The sequence below is a fragment of the Peromyscus californicus genome, unplaced genomic scaffold (assembly GCF_007827085.1).
Source record: "Peromyscus californicus insignis strain IS unplaced genomic scaffold, ASM782708v3 Scaffold_11__1_contigs__length_118956290, whole genome shotgun sequence".
NCBI classification, from domain to species: domain Eukaryota; kingdom Metazoa; phylum Chordata; class Mammalia; order Rodentia; family Cricetidae; genus Peromyscus; species Peromyscus californicus.
Genome location: NW_026294402.1, coordinates 32,487,400 through 32,510,274, shown reverse-complemented (window position 1 = coordinate 32,510,274; position 22,875 = coordinate 32,487,400). Strand labels below are relative to the sequence as shown.

At 43.2% G+C, this 22,875-nt stretch overlaps 1 protein-coding gene across 2 annotated transcripts in view; it reads right to left on the bottom strand.

Annotated features, from left to right (window-relative positions):
- The window catches only part of Siae (sialic acid acetylesterase), a 100,991-nt gene that overhangs the window by 61,958 nt on the left and 16,158 nt on the right, over positions 1-22,875 (bottom strand). The window contains exon 1 of one of the 2 annotated variants that reach the window (XM_052756927.1): positions 20,482-20,503. The exons of the other annotated variant lie outside the window; for it this stretch is intronic. The gene's annotated coding sequence lies outside the window, so the exon portion shown is untranslated. Of the gene's footprint in view, positions 1-20,481; positions 20,504-22,875 lie in introns of those variants that run through there. 2 annotated transcript variants of the gene reach the window in all.

Sequence of the window (22,875 nt, the reverse complement as noted above, 5' to 3'; positions counted from 1 at the left end):
CCCAATTAAATGTTTTCCTTTATAAGAGTTGCCATGGTCATGGTGTGTCTTCACAGCAATAAAACTGCAGCTAAGACACACACAGTGTGCTCTGTGGGAAGATAAGTTCAAAGTTGGTCAACATCAATTTTTCATTAAATATTACTGGCAGTGTGCCTGAACAAATGGAGTTGCCGTTATGGTCATCAATCAATCCCTTCCAATAAATAAAATCCAGAATACCCTGGGGGGGGGGGCTGTTCTTTTGTAGTGTGATATGGAGCTTGGTCAGTCAGTGTCTCTCCGACTCAGAAATTAACTGGGATAAGCTCCTAAACTGCTGCTGCCATTCTGCCTCTGTTCATACTATAGCATGTACTTTTTTTTTGTCCTAAACCAAACTGAATAAGGTTCTGCTGCTTAATTTCTCTAAGTTAACCCATTTAATTTCTATCAAATCAACTTGAGTTGTAACATATATATTTTTAAGTTTTTTTCTCCATAAAATTATTCCCTTGTTTTGGGGGAGAATTAATGTGGGATGTGGTTGGTTGGGCTGTGGTTGGTTGGGCTGTGGTGGGTCAGTCTGTGGTGGATCAGTCTGTGGTTGGTTGGTTGGTTGGTTGGTTGGTTGGTTGGTTAAATGAATGGTTGGTTGATTAGTCATTAGAATTCCAAAATTCCAAATAGTAGTAATGCTATAGACTGAATTACACCCAACCCTTTTTGACACATTGGGTCCCTAATTGGATCATAGTATTTGAACATGACATCTTTGGGAAATAATTAGAATTAACAAGTCCCTGAGGGCAGGGTCCTTCTTTTTTCCTTTGTGCCACTTGATGCCAGACTTCATAACTATGAGTTAAATACATTCCTTTATTAGCCCATATCAGATGTTCTAAGAAAAGAAACTGAAATAAGATAGTCAGGGTCAACGAGGGTTGATTTCCTACCTCAAGAGACATAGTCAATGTCTGGAGACATTTTCTGTTGTAACAGCTCAGGGCAGGGAGGAGGAGGGTTCTAAATATCTGTAGGTAGAAGCCCAACATGCTTTCTAAGCATTGCGCAACACTCAGGTTAGATGCACCACCACCATAAAAAAAAAAATTATCCAGGCCAAATGTCTACAGTTTAAAGATGGAAAACCCCTGAACTGAGTATTAAAAATGTCATGTAGTTCCAAGCGAGAACAAGATTTTGGATAAAACTGACTGAGCAGGAAGTAGGGACAAAAGAAACACACCATGTCTGTTTGCTTAGTGATTATGTCAACAACATACTGAAGAAAAGCTAAAATCCTTGGCCTTTGACTTGTGTGCACAAACTTCTTCATTTTTAATCATTTTCAGTAATGTATAACAGACTGAAAACTCCTGTGCTATGTAAGTCCTAGGCAAAGGGATAGAAGGGAAAGCTGAAGATAAGAAGGGAAAGGAAAAAGTGCACAGATATGAACTATCAGCTAAATGCAGCAGCCAGATCTGGATGTGCACAGAAGCACAGCCAGCCATAGCCCACCTGGATCTACCACCTGGGAAACACAGGACCGAAGTCTGTAGAGGCTGAATGAAATACGTTGTCGGGACTTTTCCTCAAGGGAAATTAGACATTCCCTAAAAAAATGAGACACACATTCACAAAAAGAGCACAGAGAACAGAGGCAGGGCTGAAGAGGATAGAAAAAAGCACAAGCCATACAGAAACATTTGATAAATGTGATCACATTAAAACACATTAAAATTTGACTTTCGTATATTAAAAAAAGAAAACACCACAAGCAAGGTAAAAAAAAAAAAAACAGAATGAGAAAAGATATTTTCCATTCAAACTGCATAAAATTCACAAAAAAAAACAAGCTAGTGTACGGAATACAAACTCCTACTCAGTATACATGGGAAGAGTGAATACTAAACTCGCAGTACTGATTATGGTAGCAGAGGAACAAGAGAAATCAGGATGGCGGCAGGCCACAGAAGCACATATATGGAGTGTTTTGTTTCTCTCTTTTTTTTAAGGTTTGTTATTTTTAATTTTGTGTATGTATGGGTGAGGGATATGTGCACATGAGTGTAGGTACCTACAGAGGCTAGAGGCATCCATCAGATCATCCTGGATATGGAGCTATAGACAGTTGTGAGACACCCAAGTGAGAGCTGGGAACCCACCTCTGGCCTTCAGCAAGAGAAGTACTAGCTCTTACAGGCTGAGTTACCTCTCTAGCCCCTGTTTTAGTTCTTCAAAAAAAGAAAGAAAGAAAGAAACGCTGGTTACAGTGGCATACGCCAGTATTTCCAGCACTTACAAAGGTTGAGGCAGGCAGATTGTGAATTGGAGGACAACCTGATTAACTAAAATGGTGTTGAGTGATAATGAGGCTGGGTAGTGGCAACATGAATTATTATAACTTCCGTTCTTATTTATATACTTCAAATATGTTTCAGGAAAAAGAAACTGTAAGCATTCTTACAAGTCAATAAGAAGAAAAAGAAATAGAAAACCGGGCAAAATGAAAGAACAGAAAAAGAAAAACCCAAATCTAGTGAGCATATGGAAAAAAGATGCTAAGGTTCCCTCACAAAGAAAATATCAGTTCCAGCCAGGTATAGTGAGGCATGCCTGTAATCCAGACTGTGGAGGCAAGGCAGGATGATCAGGAGTTAAAAGTCATCCTTGGTAATATAATAAGATCAAGGCCAGGCTCAGCTAAATGAAACACAATCTTGGGGTGATTCAGTGGTTAAAAGAACTTTGTGTTCTTGCAAAGGACCCAGGTTTGGTTCCCAGAACCCATATGGCAGCTCTCAACCATCTTTAACTCCATTTTGAGGGCCCCCGATAGACTCTTCTGGCTTCTGTGGACATCAAGCATGAATATGATGGACATACATACAGGCAAACAAAAGATTCATACACATAAAAATAAGCTTTTTAAAAGAAAAGACACTCACTATCAAAAACACAGACCACAACTCCTTTACAATATACTTGATAAACTATGCTTCCAAGGAAGAGAGAAAGGGAGGAAGAGGGAAGGGAAGAGAAAGGTGTAGCTGGATTTTCTTTGGACCGCCAACTCCCAAATAATGACACAGAGATTTCTTATTAAGTATGAAAGCTTAGCTTTAGCTTAGGCTTTTTTCCAACTAGCTCTTAAAACTTAAATTAACCCATTTATATTAATCTACATTCTGCCACGTGGCTCGTTACTTCTCCTCCATACTGTACATCCAACCTGCTCCACATCTTGTTGGTAAATCCCACCTTTCTTCTTCCCAGAGTTCCTATCTTTTCCCAGAAGTCCCGCCTATCATCTCCTGCCTAGCTATTGGCTGTTCAGCTCTTTATTAAACCAATCAGAAAGTACCTCAACAGAGACATGTTTTCACAGTGCACAAAAAGATTATCCCACAATAGAGAGGTGTGATACAAATTTTCGTGTACAGCCTGGCAACATTTTTTAACTTCCCCTAAATGGATGTCATGAACCAGAACCCATTTATACTGCTCTTAGGAATGAGAGTTGCCACACTTGTGCTAAAATTTATGATGAGCATACTAGGGGGGCTTTAAGAAAGCCAATTGTGTTAGTCACCATTCTATTACTATGAAGACACCATGACCAAGGCAACTCTTATAAAAGGAAGCCTTTAATTGGGGATTTGCTGGCAGGTTCAGAGGCTTAGTCCATTATCATCATGGCAGAAAGCATGGTGGCAGGTAGGTGTGGTGCTGGAAAAGTAGCTGAGAGACATCCTGATCCATAAGCAGAAAGACAGAGAAAGACTGGGCCTGGCACGGGCTTTTGAAACCTCAAAACTCACCCCCAGTAACACACTTCTTCCATCAAGGCCACACCTCCTAATCCTCCTCAAATAGTGCCACTTTCTGGTGACTAAGCAGTCCAATATATGAGCCTATGGGGGCCTTTCTTATTCAAACTGCCACACCAACAGAACACCTCCCTTCCCAATCCTAAACTGAACCAGCTGAGGAGGGAACAATGAAAAAGATAGCATGTAGCTCTGTGGTGGGTTGAATGAGAATGGCCCACATAGGCTCTTGTATTTGAGTGTTTTGTCCCCAACTGATGGAAATGTATGGGAAGGATTAGGAAGTATGGCCTTGTTGGAGGAGGTGTGTCACTGGGAACGGGCTTTGAGGTTTCAAAAACCCACACCATTCCAAGTTAGCACTCTCTGCCACATACTTGTGGATCAAGATGTAAGCTCTCAGCTGCTGCTCCAGCACCATGCCTGCCTGCCTGATGCCATGCTCCCCACCATGATGGTCATGGATTCTAACCCTCTGGAACCATAAGCTCCAAATTCAGTTACCTTGGTCATGGTGTTTTGTCACAGCAATAAAAAGGTGACTAAAACAAACTTTTGCTTCACATTTTAAAAAGCTGTGTGTGTGTGTGTGTGTGTGTGTGTGTGTGTGTGTGTGTGTGTGTGTGTGTTTCACACTGCTGAGTGGAGGTCAGAGGACAACTTGCAGCAGTCAGTTTTCCCCTTCCAAAAATTCCGGTTCCAGACAGTGAACTCAAGTCATTAGGCTTGGTGGCAAGTGCCCTTACCTACTGAGCCATCTCCCTGGCCAAAAAGATGTTTAGAAACAAAATGTTTAGATGGAGCTCCAACTGGATTTGACATGTCATCAGTATTTCCCAGTAATAAATAGATCGTGAGACTCCATTCCCTATGTGAGTACAAAGGTCATTGGACTTTGCATCTCCTTTTTTTGTAGGGGGCCGGGGGCAGGGGAGGAATGAGGATTGGCTTTAATTGTAGGAAGGCAAAATGCATGAAAATCCTGAGTATCGGATTTAGTAAGCTGAGGGGACAGTTAGTGAGCTGTCCTCCCGGTTCCAAGGCCACTGTGACTGCCTCTGTGATGCAGGGCTGCTCTCTGCACACCACATGTCTCCTTTGCCAGCTGGACCTCTTTAGGCTCTGGCAACAAGAAAAGATTGGCCTTCAGAAGAGACTTCAAGGCCACAGGAGGAAGATGCACCTCCTGTCTGCTTCCTGTCTGCTCCCTGTACCTGACAGTGCTACCAACAGTGTTTCTTCCTGACCTCAGAGCAGCAGCTCAGTCCAGAAGCATGCACATCCAGTTTGCAGCACTCAGCCACCCACCAGGATCCTCAGATGTCCAAGTTTCAGCTCCAGGAGACCCCTTTCCTAAACAAGTTTTAGTCATTCCAACTTCTCTTTGTCCTTTTAGACCAAGAATTGGCAAGTAGCTGCTTCTGGCCATGTTTGTTTCTGTAACAGCTATTGTCTCTACAACATTCTCAGTCATATGGTAACTTCTGTGCACCTGATTAGTAATTCTTAACATTCAATTCTATAAAGTATAGTGGTTTCTGAGTCCCAATAAGACCATGATTGATTCAAAATACCAGACTGTGTTTTACTTAGAAACTTGTAGATTGAGATAGAAAGTTGAGCACGTGCCCCAAATTCTTTGTCCTCCAGAAACATCATTATTTTAAGAGCTAAACCTGGTTTGGACAACAGAGAGAGAACAACACCAAGACTCTATGAAAGCTAGAAACCAGATTTACCTCGCAGAACAGGGACACCTGAACCCCAGAGCCTCAGTGAGGAAGCCTGAGAAACAGTTTGTGCCACAAAATTCACAAGATAAAGGACTAGTTGGTGTCAGGTGTCAGAAATAGAAGTAAAAAACAGGGTAAGGGGATGAGCGTTTTTAAAAAAAGAAAGGACAGTCAAGGCTGTTGGAAAGTCAGTTATGTCCCTTGACTCTTTCCTGTGTTCATTCCTTGCCCTGACAGACAGCTGAGGTTTATAGTCCCAAGAGTAGCATGATCTCTGAACTGGGAGATGCAGACCTTATAAAGACAGGAATGTCATGTCCAGTGTCTTAGTTAGGTTTTCTATTGCTGTGACGAGACACCATGACCACAGCAACTTTTTTTTTTTTTGAGACAGAGTTTCTCTGTGTAAGAGTCCTGGCTGTCCTGGAACTTGGTCGGTAGCCCAGGCTGGCCTCCAATTCACAGAGATCCGCCTGCCTCTGCGGATCTGGGATTAAAGGCGAGTGCCACTACCGCCTGGCCAACCCCAGCAACTCTTGTAAAGGAAAACATTTAATTGGGGCTGGCTTATACTTCAGTGGTTTAGTCCAATATCATCATGGCAGGAAGCATGGCAGCATGCAGACAGACATGGTGCTGGAGAGTAGCTGAAGAGTTCTACATACCAATCCGCAGGGAGCAGGAAGAGAGAGCTACGGGAACTGACTTGAAACCACAAAGCCCATCCCCAGTGACACACTTCCTCCCATGAGGCCACATGTCCTATGAGCCTATGGGGGCCATTTTCATTCAGACCACCACACCCAGAGAGAGTGAACTCAGCCACCAGCACACTACACCGTGAGTACAGAGGCTTCCCGACTCCTTTCCTCCAGAGAGGAGAAAGTACAGTGTCCTTGGGGCTGGAGAGATGGTGCAGTGGTAAAGGAGTCTTTGCTCTTCTTGTGGAGGGACCAGAGTGTGGCTCCCAGCAGCCACCTTAAGTCTCTCACAACCATCTGTAATTCCAGCTCCAGGAGATCCGATGCCCCTTTCTAGGCCCCACAGGCACCTATAGGTACATACGTCTCACTCACACACACACACACACACACACACACACACACACACACACACACACACACGTAAAAATCAATATTACAAGGTCCTTTCCTAAGGCTAAGTGGCATGAGGTGATCTCAGCTACTATGCCATCAAATCAGCTAGATTTCAGTTCTGACTGTTAGAAACTCACGTGACCAAGACCATGATGCCGTTGGCTTTCTGGTTCTGCAATGTTGAGTAAAATCACTGCTAAACAGCCAAGGACTATGAGATATGCCAGGTAGCTTCTAATACAGAAAATGAGGGTGGGTGAGGGAAAGTTGTTATTTTTGCAACCCAATGGTTTTTTGTTGGTTTGCTTGCTTGCTTGTTTGTTTTTCTTGGTTCTTCACCCCTTATGCCCTGAACCCAGGAGATCCAGCAGCCCGGGCTCCCTCTTTGTAGTTCTCACGCAGTGAGTGTGTTTGAACCAAGCAGGCTGGCACCTCCCTTGAACCAAGGTACCCTCTTCTTTGGCTTTTTCCCTTTGCTGACGCTTTTCCTGCACACTTTCCCAGAAGCTATCTTGGCTCTCTACGCACAGACCAATCATCTTGAAGGAAGCTTCCCCGGGAGGACCATTTGACCCCAGAAGTTTGACATCCGACTGGGTAACACAAGACCCCGTTTCCAGTGGTGAGGGAGGAGGAGGATGAAGAAGTGAGAGAGAAAAACGAGGAAGAAAAGGGAACAAGGGGAGGAAAGAAGGGAGAGGAGAAGAAGAAAGCAGAGAAAAGAAAGGGGATGAGAGACGGTTCAGTGGCCAGGAGCGTCCTGATGCTTTTCCAGGGGACCCTAGTTCAGTTCCTAGCAGTCACCTCAGGGGGCCCGCCACCACCTGGAACTCTAGCTTCAGGGGGATCCAACACTTCTGGCCTCCCAAGGACACCTCTATTCACATACTACATACTACACACACACACACACACACACACACACACACACACACAATTAATAAAAAAATCCCTAAGTTTTCAAAAATGAAAGAGAAAAATTTTAAAAAGAACGGAGAAATAGGAGAGGATAAATTACGGAGGGCTGATGAGATGGCCTGACAACCTGAATTCAATCCCTGTGACCCGTATGGTGGAAGGAGAGAACTGACCCTCAGATGTGGTCCTTGGACCTCCACATGCATGTCCTGGTGTGCACACACCGGATATAACACACATACACAACAAAGAGAAGTGTGCTTCTTTTAATGAATAATTCAAGAAGTAGTTGCCAAGTGGAAAGACTCTATAAATTGTCTAGAATAATGGATAAAGGCAGATCCACCGGAAGGAACATGCTATAAATTGGTAAAATCGGATTGAGGCAAAAAGAAAATCGTACTAGTTTCCGGGGATGGAAAACAATTAATGGAAAACAATTAATGGAAAACAATTAATGGTTCACACACAAAAGCTAAGAGTGCTAAGGAAGACAAGTGGTGGTTGTGCACACCTTGAATTCCAGCACTTGGGAGGCAGAGGCAGAGGCAAGCAGATCTCTGAGTTCCAAGACAGCTAGGGCTTTACAGAGAAACCCTGTCTTGGAAAAAAAGAAAAGAAAAGTGCTGAAGACCTGCCAATCTCTCACTAGTCTACTGGAAACTCCTTCACATTTCTGCAAGGAATCATCCCTAGCCAAGAATCCTGTACCCATCAAACTATCACATAATCACGAGAGTAAAACAGACATTTTCAGAAATGCAAAGTGCATCCAACATTTTCTATTTTCCTGTCCAAATCTTCATCCTGCTTCAGTTGCTATGAAGAAGTGAGCTGTACTAATGGAGTCCTTGGAGAGCAGGAGACAGAAAGGTGATGCTGGTTATTCCCCTTGGCTACCACTCTGGTTTCCATGGACCCATCACCAAAGGCCACAGCTCTAGCCAAGCCTCTTTCCCATAACTACTCTCACTAGGTCCTAGTAACTTCCTCCTCTCAATCTTTTAGGCTCAGTCTGTACCATCTGTCCCATCCCTTTGTTTACTCTGGTGCACCAGGTTACTGGGACACCATGTGGCAAAGCCACTGTGTGTTTCTATAATCTCCAGGTCCAGGTCCACTAGAACTTGCTTGAGTCAGATGAGCTCAGCTAGACATCATTACTTCAAGCTTCAGCACCTAGAACAACAGAGTTTCACACTGTACATAATGTGTGGTTGGAGCTACTTTATTCCTGTGTCTTTCATTCTCCTTAGCAGCCATTTCTCTAATGGCTGTGACAGTCTCATAAGTACAAACAAGCACAGATGTTCCTCAACTTACAATGGTTTCCATCCAATAGACCCATCAAAGTTGAGAATATCAAAAATGGAATGACCCTGATACTCCTAGTCTACTGAACATCACAGTTCAACTCAACTACTTTAAATGTGCTCAGAACATTTATATTAGCCTGAAGTTGGACAAATCATCAGCATAAAACCTGTTCTGCAATCAAAGGTTGGATATCTTACACAAATTGCTATTATAAAAAAATTAAAATGTAAGCAACACAATATGCTACAGAGACTTAGTTGCTGATCACCTACAATCATGTTACCAACTGGAAGCTGCGACTGACTCTTGTTGTGTTGTATCACAAAGAGCTAGCCTGGGCAAATAGGAATTTCTGCTGAATCTGTATCACTTCCACACCATCATACAGCTGAAAATTTCTAAGCCAAACCATCATAAAGCAGGGACAATATTAGTTTTCTTTCTCATCCCTGTGATTAATGAGGAACAAGTACTCAAAACAAGAGCCTGTGCAGAACATTTTACATTCAAATAAGAACAGGAATTGTCTACCTGTGGTATCTCTTAGGCCTAAAATTAGAAAGAGTAAGACCTCACATTTCACCACCTGCTATTGGCCTCCTATGGCCAATCTAGCTCCTACCCACACTGAGGACACAAGAGGGTATGGATGAGATAGAGCTGAAGAATTAAAGTCCATTGCTCTGGAGCTAGAGAGAGATGCTCAACAATTAAGAGAGCTTGCTATTCTTTTAGAGGACCAATTTGGTTCCCAGCATCCACATCAGGCATCTTACAATCATCTGTAACTCCAACTCCAGGGAATCCAATGCCCTCTTCTGGTCTCCACAGGCAGTCTTATACACATGTGCATACACACACACACACAAACACACACACACAGAGAGAGAGAGAGAGAGAGAGAGAGAGAGAGAGAGAGAGAGAGAGAGAGAGAGAGAAATAAAATAAAAATATTTTAATTAAGTTGGGATTGGAGAGATGGCTTAGTGATTAAGAGCACTTACAGGGGACCCAAGCTTTCCCTACACGGTGGCTTATAACTGTCTATAACTCCAGTTCCAGGGAATAGGATGTCCTCTTCTGGCCTCCAAGGGCAGCAGGTACATACATACATACATACATAAATACATACATACCAGCAAAACACCTGTATATATAAAATCAATCTTTAAAAATAATCAAGTTCATTACTCAATCTGCCACCCCTGCTTACATCTTTATAAATATTTCCTTTATTAAATCCATCTCAATTACCCCCCGTTTGAGTGTGCCATATGTTGCCTTCCTGGCTGCAGATAGATGCAGGGATAGGTACCAGGAGGGGCTCAAGAAAACACACTCTCAAAATAGTAGTCTGATATTTTGTTGCCCCCATGTATTTGAGAAGCACACCACCACCCTCCTCACCAGGAGAAAGCAGAACGCTGGCAACCCAAGGTATTCAGCGAAATAACAGTGACGGCCTCTCCCTGGTGGTGAATTCAGGTGGAGGGCAGAAGAAATCAAGTGACGACAGTACTTAGTTGCCATGGTGACAAGAGTGATTGTAGAGACTATAGTCAGCTGATGGCTTCTGATGGCTCTAAGGATGATAAACAAAGGGGAAAAACACATCAAGTGACTTGAATACCCACCTCAGAATCTGATGGAAAGTCAGAGGTTTCTGTGGCATCTTTAAAAGAGTCCATCTCCTTTGGTCATTGAACTGATAGAAATGAGGACCAAGACTGAAAACTGTTTTAATAGTTGCAGGGTTAGAAAAATAAAAATATAAAAAAATCAGTTAAGTACTGAAATCTGGAAAGCTGGTGGTAAAGCCAGTCTAGAAGAAAGAATCTAAAGAAATACTTGTGTCCCTCACTTTGGCATTCAGACTACAAAAACAATATCGTTGAGAAATTACAGTCTTCCCAGGAATCTCGTCCTAGGAGAAGACTGAAGCCGAATGGCAGCCAGAGGAAGAAATGGTCTGCTAGAAGGGAAATAGACTCAACTGTTCGGGCATACCTTGGCTGGGGCTACTGAGCTGTTCACACCTTGACTCTACTACTGAACCTCATGTCAGGGCCTTAAAGACAGACTAGGAGGGCTGCCGGCCATTTTTGTCCCTCTTCCCATGTATAAATTACGTGGGTTTCCTTTTTCTGCTTTTCTCTATTTCTTTTCTCTGTGTTGATCTATTGAGAACAGAGGGCCAAACCTGGCTTATTTATAAGATCTGACAGACTTAGGCTTGGGCCTAATAATTCTGCTAACAGTATGACAATTACATGATAAGGCACTTGGCTAGCATGTGGAAGATTAGATCCTCACCGTTGGGGGAAAAATACCTCAAAGTCTCCAGCCTCAGTCTCCCACAATAAGCTAAATGTACTAAAGGGAAAGTAAGGAGACCTTGAGATGTTGGAGAGATTTATACAGATAAAAGTGAGACCAGAATCTGAGCTGAAAATCACCCTAAAACAGGTTTATAGCTGTTCATTTGCAATGTATTAAAAAAAAATTCTGAAGACCATTCCTTGGAAAGGTGCCATACAATGAAATGTGATTTTCCTAAATATCTATTTCCAGGGTCTTCCATTGCTTCCAAACCCACAAGGAGAACTAAATGCCAACACAGTCCAGATGATAAAAATGTAAAACCCAAGAGGAACTGGAGTTTCTCCCTAGAGAGTAGCAGAAGTTCCAAACCTTAAATCAGGAGTCTGGGGATCATGTGTCCAAGTGGGTTTTAGAGTTGTTAGGCCAAGAAGAACATAACAAGGTTTGATTAGGATGAACGTGCTGAAGTGGATGCACGATGGAAAATTGGGGTTTACTGACATGATCCGAGGAACTAGCACAGAGTCAGCTAAGCTGTCCAAAAGTGACAGGTAGCGAAGCTGAGACCGCAGAACTTTCCTGGAACATAGCAGACATGGGTAAGTAGTTAAAATGCTAAGGGACATTACAAAAGTGAACTAGATACACCATATGTGCATTGATCCACGGCTGGCTGGTTGTATTCTCCTCAGAGGACCAAGGACACTAAGAAATTAACTGAAACTCCTACAGCTGATAAACACTTTCAGCAAAATGGCTGGATACAAAATTAATTCACACACACACACACACACACACACACACACACACACACACACACACACACACACTTCTTATACACAAATGACAAATGGACTGAGAAAGAACCCAGGGAAACAACGCCTTTCACAATAGCCTCAAATAATATAAAATATCTTGGCATAACTCTAATCAAGCAAGTGAAAATCTTGTGTGATAAAAACTTCAAGTCACTGCAGGAAGAAACTGATGAAGGTGTCAGAAGATGGAAAGATCTCCCATAGTAAACATGGCCATCTTACCGAAAGCAGTCTACAAATTCAATACAATCCCTATCAAAATTCCAATCCAGTTCTTCACAGATCTTGAAAGAATAAATTTCAGCTTTATATAGAAACACACACACACACACACACACACACACACACACACGCACGCACGCACGCACGCACGCACGCACGCACGCACGCAAAGAAAAGAAAAGAAAAAAAGCCAGAGTAGCTAAAACTATCCTAAATAATACAAGAACTGCTGGAATTATCACCATTCCCCAATTTCAAGTTGTATCACAAAACTATAGTAAATGAAAGTATCATGATTTTGGCACAAAAACAGTCATATTGATCAATGGAATCAAACTGAAGGCCCAGACCTAAGTCCACACATGCATGGATGCCTGGTTTTTAAACAGAAGCCAAAAATACACACTGGAAAGAAGACAGCATCTTCAATAAATGGCGCTGGTCATCCTGGGCAACCGCATGTAGAAGAGTGCAAAGAGATCCACACTTAACACACTGTACAAAACTAACTCCAAATGGACCAAAGACCTCAACATAAAACCAGATGCCTGAACAAGATAAAAGAGAGAGTGAGGAATAGCCTTGAACTCATTGGCACAGGAAAAGACTTTCTGAACAGAACACCATTAGCGCAAGCACTAAGAGCAACAATTAATAAATGGGACCTCATGAAACTGAAAAGCTTCTGAGCGGCAAAAGACACTATCATTCAGACAAAGTGGCAGTATTCAGTATGGGGAAGGATTTTTTTTTTTTACCAACTACAAATTCAACAGAGGGCTGATATCCAAAATATATAAAGAAACCAAAAAACTAGATATCAAGAAAACAAATAACCCAATTTTAAATTGAGGATATATATATATATACAGAATTCTCAATAGAGGAATTTCAAATAACTGAGAAACAGTTAAAGAAATGTTCAATATCCTTAGGCATCTGGAAAATGCAAATTAAAACTACTTTGAGATTTCATCTTACACCTGTTAGAGTGACTAAGATCAATAAAACAAGTGACAGCTCATGCTGGTGAGGATGTGGAGTAAGGGGAACACTCTTCCATTGCTGATGAGAATGAACACTTGTCCAGTCACTGTAGAAATCAGTGTGGCAGTGCTTCAGGAAGATGGAAATCAATGTACCTCAAGATCCAGCTATACCATTCTTGGGCATATACCCAAAGGATGCTTCATCCTACCAGAGAGACACTTGTTCAACCATGTTCATTACTCTTACATTCTTAACAGCCAGAAATCAGAAACAACCTAGATGCCCCTTAACAGAAAAATGGATAAAGAAAATGTAATACATTTATACAATGGAGTATTACTCATCTGTTTTTTTTAATGAGATCATAAAATTTATAGGTAAGTGGATGAAACTAAAGAAAATCATCCTGAATGAGATATCCTAGACCCAGAAAGACAAATATGATATATATTCGCTTATATGTGAATATTAGCTGTTAAGTCATTGAGAAGTTACAATCTGTAGAACCACCAGAGGTTAGGCACACAGTAAGGGACTAGGGGTGACAGAGAGATCTCATTAGGAAAAGGGAAAAGAATAAATAGTTGTGGATGGATGGAGGTCTGGAACAGAAGGATCAAGTGGGGAAGGAAAGAGGAGAGGGGGACAAGGGAAGGAATACTGGGAGAGACAGCTCAAATTAATGGCCATTTGAGGGGTGGCACTGAAACTTAATACAGGAGAATCTTCCTAAAATATAGACACATAAAGGCGATCTAAATGAAATAACCAAATAATGGGAGAAACAGATCCCGACTGTATATCTCCTGTCACCAAATAAAGCTTCCAGTCCCAGGATTGGGTTACATCTAATTGAGTTGTTGGCCAAAGGGATCCCGGGAGAACCCCCAAACAATCTAGCCTGTTGCCAAGACTATAGGTTGCTCTCCACAAACTGACAGCAAGAGCCCATTGCTAAAGAAAACACCTACACAACTCATGAAACATGAAGAAGCCAAGCTGGTGCCTGCACAGAGCCTTCACGCCTACATTCTAGCATCTTCGGTGCAGGAAGGTGCTCTGGATGCTACCAAAAGAGAAACATAAACACCAATCCAGCCACAAACACTTTGATCTACAATGGTGTCCTGCTTGTAAGATTTCACAGGGCAATGGTGGCACAAGGCTTGTGAGAGTAACCAACCAATATCTGATTTGACTTAAGGCCTGCTGTACAAGATAGAAGCCATACCTGACACTGCTTGGATGACCAAGAACCAGAGACTAGATAGATAACCCAGGGACCCCAGGTAAAACCAAATACTCTGCTTTTCAAAACAAACAAAAAATAGCAATAAAATGACTCCTAATGACATTCTGCTGTACTCGTAGATCAGTGCCTTGTTCAGCCATCATCAGAGAAGCTTCCTCCTGCAGCTAATAGGAACAAATACAGAGACCCACAAACAGACATTATGAAAAGAGTAAGAGACCTTGGAACACTCAGCCCTAAGTGGGATATCTCCATAAAATCCCTCCCCTCAGAGCTCAGGTAACCCTAAAAAAGAAGAGGTAGAATGTAAGAGGCAGAGAGGATGAAAGACACCAGGAAAATAAGGCCCTTAAAAAAAAAAGTTCATATGAACTCACAGAGACTGAGGTAGCATACATAGGCCCTACACCAGTCTGCACCAGATCCTTTACATATATATTATAGTTCCAGTTTAGTGTTTTTATAGGATTTCTGAGTGTGCAAACAAGTGTGTAGCATGAATCTTAAAAGGTCTTATTAGCCGGGCGGTGGTGGCGCACGCCTTTAATCCCAGCACTCGGGAGGCAGAGGCCGGTGGATCTCTGTGAGTTCGAGGCCAGCCTGGGCTACCAAGTGAGTCCCAGGAAAGGCGCAAAGCTACACAGAGAAACCCTGTCTCGAAAAACCAAAAAAAAAAAAAAAAAAAAAAAAAAAAAAGGTCTTATTAATAAAAACAAACCCAGGAGCCAGATATTGGGGTGAATGCTGAAAGATCAGAGAGACAGAACCAGCCACAGCCACCTCACCTTGCCAATTCCTCAGCTGATCTTGTTTCCTCAAACTGGAAGCCTCTGAATCCTCATCCGAATGGATCTCAGCTGAACTGCTGCTCAAAAGCCTGAAAGCTTAACAGACTCTAGTTCCTGGTTTTCACGCCTTATATACCTTTTTGCTTCCTGCCATCACTTCCTGGGATTAAAGGCATGTGTCACCATGCCTGGCTGTTTCCAGTGTGGCTTTGAACTCACAGAGATCCAGATGGATCTCTGCCTCTGGAATGCTAGGATTAAAGGCATGTGTGCTACCATTGCCTAACCTCTATGTTTAATATTGTGACTGTTCTGTTCTGTGACCCCTAGATAAGTTTATTAGGGTACACAATATATTGGGAAACACAATATCACCACACAAGTGGGTCTCTGCTTCTTGTGCCTTCTCTTGGGCTCTTTTTTTCTGTTTGTTTGGTTGGTTTTGTTCAATTCTGATGTGTTAGTTTTTGTTTTATCTTACTGTATTTTATTTTATTATTATCCCTTAGAAGCCTGTTTGTTTTCTAGTTAGAGACAGGAAGGAAGTTGGTCTGGATAGGAGGAGAAGTGGAGAGGAGTACAGGGCGTGCAAACCATAACCAGGATGTGTTGTGCAAGGAAAAAAATCTTTTTTTAGTAAAAGGGGAGAAAAGAACTTGCTTTAAAATAAGAAAAGAAAAGAAAAAGAAAGAAAGAAAGAAAAAAAAGAAAGAAAGAAAGAAAGAAGAAAGAAAGAAAGAAAGAAAGAAAGAAAGAAAGAAAGAAAGAAAGAAAGAAAGAAAGAAAGAAAGAAAAGAAAGAAATTGAGCTGATTCTAATAATAAAACCTGAAATGCCAACTTGGTTAACTAATCCAAGTATCCTTCTTAAAAACAGGTTCCTGGGGGCTGGAGAGATGGCAGCTCACAACTATCTGTAACTCCATTTCCAAAGGATCCAACTCTCATGCCTCAGCCTCCTAACTGCTAGGATTTTAGGTGTGAGCCATAATGCCTATTTAATTTGTTTTTAATTATCCCTAGAAGCACAGAATTGTACATATTTATGAGCTACCATGTAATTTTTCAATATATGTAATCATAGTATAAGGTTTAAATCAGGATAGACATTGATCTCAAACACTCAACATTTATGATGACAACATTTAAAACTAGTATTTTGGGGGTTTTTTGTAATTTGGTTTGGCTTTGCTTTTGGTTTTTTGAGACAGGGTTTCACTGTGTAGCCCTGGCTGTCCTGGAACTCACTCTATGCATACTTTAGAAGCAATGTGACCTGTGTCACATGTGAAAATTTGCTTTCACTCTTTGTTCTGAAAACTCTATAGACCAGACTGGTGTCTAACTCAGAGATCTGCCTGTTTCTGCCTCCCAGGCACTGGGATTAAAGGCAGGCACCACCACTGCCAGTTTAAAACTAATACTTTTAAAAAACATTTCCTACTCCAAAACAACTACAGTTCCCTGAAAGACAGACTTCTTTACAGGAAAAGGACTTGGATATCTAAAGCTAGCTTCTGAGAATCTTTTTCTTTTAATATTTATTTATTTGTCTATTTATTTTATGCATGTATGTATATGAGTATATACATGCCTGTGTATATGTGCATCCACACAGAGGCCAGAAGAGGGTGTCAGATGGATCCCCTGGAATTGGAGCTACAGATGGTTGTGAGCCAGCTTGTAGGTGCTGGGAATCAAACCTGGGTCCTCTGGAAGAGCAGCCAGTTTTCTTAACTGCTGAGCCATCTCTCTGGGCCCCAAATCAGCACTGAGAGGCCAGAAAGAGGGGAGGGACAGATGCCCTACCTCTGGCTATGGCCAGGTTGAAGGTAAGTGGTACCAAGCACACACCTTCTTGACACTTGTGAACAGATGAGAACACCTATGCTTGTCCTCCTCATGTACTGAAGCCTATTCCCCATGAGATGGTATTTTAACATGGAGTCTTTAGAGGCAGTTCAGCCTTGAGGGTGATTCCCTCCTGGTGAGATGAGTGACTTTATCAGAAGAGAGGCCTGGTGGCCCATGCCTATGGTCCCAACACTGGGAAAAAGAAGCAGGAGGATCACTCACAAGTTTAAGGCCAACCTGGGCTACAGAGTGAGTTTCAGGCCCATGTGGGCTTCATAGTGAGACCTTGTCTCGAAACAAAAACAAAAACAAGTAGAACTGGTTTCCTTGATGTCTTCCCTCACCACTGTGGGAGGACACACAGAGAAGACCGTTGTCTGTAGATCAGGAAGACAGCCTTCTCCAGAGACACTGGATTAGCCCGCACCTAGATCTTGGTCTCTCAACCTCCAGAACTGGGAGACATAGACAGTTGTCATTTAAGCCATCTGTCTCCAGTGTATCAGTGATAGCCATGGGCAGCACTAGCTAACAGCCAGGGGATTATGAATGTGCTTTCTTGGAAATCTTTTTGTTTTTATTTTTCTGGTTTTCAAAGTAAATACATATTTATGAATCTTTTTAAATGTTTTTGAGAATTTCGTACATGCATATAATGCATTTGATCATCTTCATCCTCTCCTGGATACACCTCCACTCAAACACATTCCCCCTAACTCCTGCCCCCTGCATTTCTTCTTCTTCTTCTTCTTCTTCTTCTTCTTCTTCTTCTTCTTCTTCTTCTTCTTCTTCTTCTTCTTCTTCTTCTTTTTAGTAGTAGCCCACTAATTCCGATTTGTGTTACTCATATACCCATGAATGTAGGGCCACACTGGAACATGGCTGACCTATCAGAGACCGCACCATTACATCAAATTTACTGTCTGTCCCCCAGCCATCAACTGTTAGTAGCATCTCCGCTGAGGATGGGGCTTGTCAGTTCTTCCCCTCTCCGTGCTGGAATATTGACCGGCTTGATTTTGAGCAGGTCTGGTATCGGCATCTACAACTGCCATGAGTTCAGGAGTAGAGCCGGCCCTGTCATGTCCAAAAGGCATCGTTTCACTCTATTACTCCCTACAACCTTCCTGCCTCCTCTTTCACAGTGGTCTCTGGGCCGTGGGAGGAGAAGGGGTGAGTTAGAGGTCTCATTTGTGCCTGAGCACTCCACGGACATTTATTCTACATTTTGAACAGTTGTGAGTTTTTGCACTAATGGCCCATTCATTGCACAAAAAAAACTACAGTCATCAGTCCATTGATAGAGAGATGCAAGTGTAGATGGTAGTTTGATACTATGTCCATTCAGCCAGATAATAGTAACAGTTTTACCCCTGGGTACCAGCCATGGATTCCTATGTGGATTCACGGTACCAGGCACACATTTCCTCCTGAAGAGCAGGCCTTAAATCCAATCACAGATCAGCTGGTTAGCCCCATAACAGGCAGGCCACAGCTGCACCCAGGAGCACATCTTGCCATGCTTGCCATTATAATTCACAACTGGGTAAGACTTTATTTAACTTTTGTACTCCCACAGCCTACAAAGCTGCTTCAGAGAGGAAGTTTCCTGGTCAGTAGCAACTTGATTTCTCACAGTCCTGTCTTGTGGAATATCTGTACACTATGCAAAGATATATTGTTGTGATTGGTTTAATAAAGAGCTGAGCAGCCAATAGCTAGGCAGGAGGTATAGGCGGGCAGAGAGGAAGTAGAAGATAATTGAGGCACAGAGGAGAGCCAACAAGACATGGGGGGAATTGGACATACAGAATGAAAGAAAGGTAAAAAGCCATGAGGCAAAATGTAGATTAATATAAATGGACTAATTTAAGTTATAAGAGCTAGTGGGACAAGCCTAAGCTAAGGCCTAGCTTTTATCATTAAGAAATCTCCGTGTTGTTATTTGTAAGCTGGCAGCCAACAACGAAGCTTACTATAGTCCTCTGGCTATGTTTTGTGGCGTCTTCAGCAGCAAGAGTTTACCATCACGCTCAAGTGGACAACCAAAAGCAATAACAATGTATTATTGGGTAGGTGGGGTCTCCAGGGTACCCCTGGCCAACAACTGGAGGTAGGCTGATCCACACATGGCACTGGCCTTTTTATTTGGCATCCTGTGACTTGACACACAGGTTGAAGTCCATGTACCCTATGGCTTCAACCACCATCTCCATCTCTTCAAGAAATGCATTAACAGTGAATGTCTGACCAGCTGAGTGTGCAGTGGCTGAGAAGCAAAGAGCACAGGAAAACTTCGGAACAGTTAGCAGCCTTTGGAGTGGGAAAGCAGGAAAGAGTGTGATCTGGTCGCAATGTGCAGGCCCAGGCAGCAAAAGCATGGTGTTTGCACCATTTCCCAAAGGAGGAGGAGCAGGCAACCATGTTCCCAGGCCCTCCTTGCAGAGCTGCTGCATGGACAGAAAAGAGTGCAGAGCGCAAGTAGAGGCCAGCTGCAGCAGGGGCATCAACTGTCAGGCAGTCCCGGAGCCAAGGTGTCAGAGGCGCCCACACGCGAGTGCACGCCCTCCTGGGACTGTGCTGATGCCCCGGGGAGTTCTAGGCAGCATAATGAGTTGTTGCTCCCTAACCACACAGTTGTCAGTGGTGGTGGTGGCGGCACTGGTGTTATTGTTGTGGTTTAGCGCTTGGCAGCCTCCAGGCGCTGGGCTTGCTGGCTCTCAACAGCGGTTCTCAGCAGCTCTCTGCCAACCCCTGGGCACAGCCTCCCCAGCACCTAAGTCCGAGGCAGGCTGGCCCCCTCCTCCTCTTTCTCCTCCTCCTCCTCTCCCTCCTCCAGGACCCAGGCAGTGCGCAGCTAGAGTGGGGGCAGACGAGATGCTGAGGTACTAATTGTATTAATGAAAATGGCAAACACACATCCTTTCCATCTGGCAGCACAAAGAAGAAGCTGTTGGGGATGCAATTACCCACTACAGGAGAGAGTAAAATATTTGTCAGGGTTAGCAATAAAATTAATATCCCCCAATTACTAGCACCTCGCTAATGAGATGAATACAAATTGCCTTCCTTAGTTGCAAGAAGAAGAACCTGTCACATAAAATCCAAAATGTTATGTTTTGTTTTGCTTTTTTCTAAACCTGGGAATCTCTGCCACCAAGACAGGCATTTTGCATGCCTGACAATTCAGAGTAGAGAAGCTAGAGATGACGCTCTGATGGCTGCTGGAGTCCCCTGTCATCACAAACGAGGGTGTTGGAGTGGGTGTCTTCTGTGCCAGAGGGCCCACAACTATCCCAGACCTCCCAGACAAGACGGCTGAGGACTCCAGCACCCTGACCCACTTAGCCACTTACCCACTCCATCTTCCAGGACTCCTGCAGTCAATGGTATAGTAGCCCACTTTCCATCAGATAATGCAATTTCCGACATATTTTTCCTTTGTGAAATTTGTATATAGCAAAAGCTGGGTTTGCTTTGAGCAGAGCATATGCTTCGTATTTATTGGAATAAGTTTCCTAGTTCCTAAGCATTCTGTTCACTGATATTCCGTATGTTAAAAATATCTCTGCTTTTCCCCTGATACTCAGTAGTAGGCAGCCACAGTTTTCCTCTATAGTTTTTCTGGGCAGAAACCAGAACATGTTCTCTACAGCCTGAGGGAGTTTGCTATACCTTGGCAGAGCCTGACCTGATTTCCCACCCATGAAGAGAAATACGACTCTCTTACTTTCCACCAGTTTCACAGATAATGATATCAGGCAGCTTCATTCCTGGGAGCCAGGACCTTTATTTCAGAAAGGAAAAGTCAAACGCCGTGTTTCTCACTGTGGAAGTCTGCAATTATAATCTCTGATGAATGAGTGGAATGTGTTTGTGCAGGAGGGAAAGGGAAAGGAATCTAAACTCCGGTGCTTTTGGCACTCCAGGAGATGTGGTGAGCTCAGCAGGTGTACACTTCCCAGGAGGGGTGGGCTGTGATTCTCTGGGGACCTCACCTGCTGAGCACAATGGTAGGTTGTCTCTGGGATTCCCCAGAGGTCCAGTGCAGAGTCCCTTTCGATGCAGGAGCCACCATCTCAGCAATGGGACACTGATTTTTTTTTTCACAACTCCAGCATCAAGGAAACAACGAACAAGCCAGCGCTACTCACAGTAATAGGAACTAGAGATAAAATGGCAGGATCAAAATCCAAACTCACAGCTCTGTGTATGAGAGGGAGAGACAGTCAGGCAGACTGAGGTGGAGGGGGTCTGGAGTCATAACTAAGAGAAAAGAACAAATTCCTTGGAAGAGACTTTGGTGAAATGTGTCTTCATCTGTGCTGCTGGAACACACAGACAGAGAGACACAAACAGACTCTCTCTCTCTCTCTCTCTCTCTCTCTCTCTCTCTCTCTCTCTCTCTCTCCTCTCTCTCTCTCTCTCTCTCTCTCTCTCTCTCTCCCCTACCTCTTCAAAATCTACTTACAAGAGCCCTTGCAACCCTGTTGTCTTCATTGAGTGAAGGAGCTGTCCACAGTAGGGTTACCGCTTGAAAGGCTGTCTTCCTAGACCTAGCCTCAGAGAGAACCCTAAAACAGACCAAACATCCCCTCACTGCTTTAGATATTCTTTTGTCAATTGGCTATCCATAGTTTGATGTATCTTTTGATATGTAAACAGCTTCAGCAAATGTCTACTGTATGCTTGCTGTACTGGGGGATACAACGACAGAAAACAAGACAGAGAAATGACATGCCCAGATCAACCCATGAAAGCTGATTCCACCAATTATAAGAGCAAAGCCATTTTGGTGTGAGAAAGAATTGTAATCACAGCTCCATCTTGGGCTACCTGGAAAATAGCATTCCCTGTCTTGGCAATAGCAGTTGAATCTCCCACCTGGTCTCTGAGCAACTGCAACCACAAGTAAGAAGTGTAGAAAGCAGTATTTGTTGAGTGCCTATTGTATGTCTGGCTATACTAGTTTTTCACATAGTTCTTTGAAATAGACTCATTGCCCTCATTTTACAGTTGAAGGAGTCGATACTCAGGAGCTAGGGAAGTTGTCAAAGATCACATAGTTGATAACCTAAAATTGGAGTCAGGCTACAGACACTAATAGTCCATGATCCTTCTAGTCCTCAGCTGCTCACCTCCATTTGGGACTTTGGCCAGGATGGGTGAGGCAGCATAGAAAAACAAGAACTGAAGACAGACATCTCAGGTGCTGTGAGGATGTCTGTGGGGAAGCGAAGCACTCAGATACGCATAGAGAGATCACACGTAGGCCAGTGGCTCTGAAATCAAGCTCCGGATACACTGGTTTTCCTGATGCCTTTGTTTTCTCTACCCCTGGGACCCGTAGGAGCAACCGTGTACCCAAGTCTCCAGTATCCAGCTGGAACTAAACCCTTCTCTCCCTGGTGTTTTCTAGGTGAGATGCTGTAGGAGTATTGCAGAAGCAAGCCAGGGTGTGAGTAATGAAGGAGTTGCTTATGTAACAGGGATCCACACCATCTAAGGTACGCAGGCCTCTCTGGGATTCCAGGAGCCAGAATCTTTTCCAAGGTTCTGTCTCCAGTCCATTTGGGTTAGTCCTCTTGAACAAGTTGTAGTCACCTTCTCCAGTTTCCCAGGCAAAGAAGTGTTCTTCCTCCCTTTTCTCCAGGAATGACCCCACCCCACCAAGGTGTGCCAAGAACAACGCCTGGTGTTCTTGCTGTCAGCCCCAGCTCATGCCTCTTTCACTTTACATTCTCACTTTT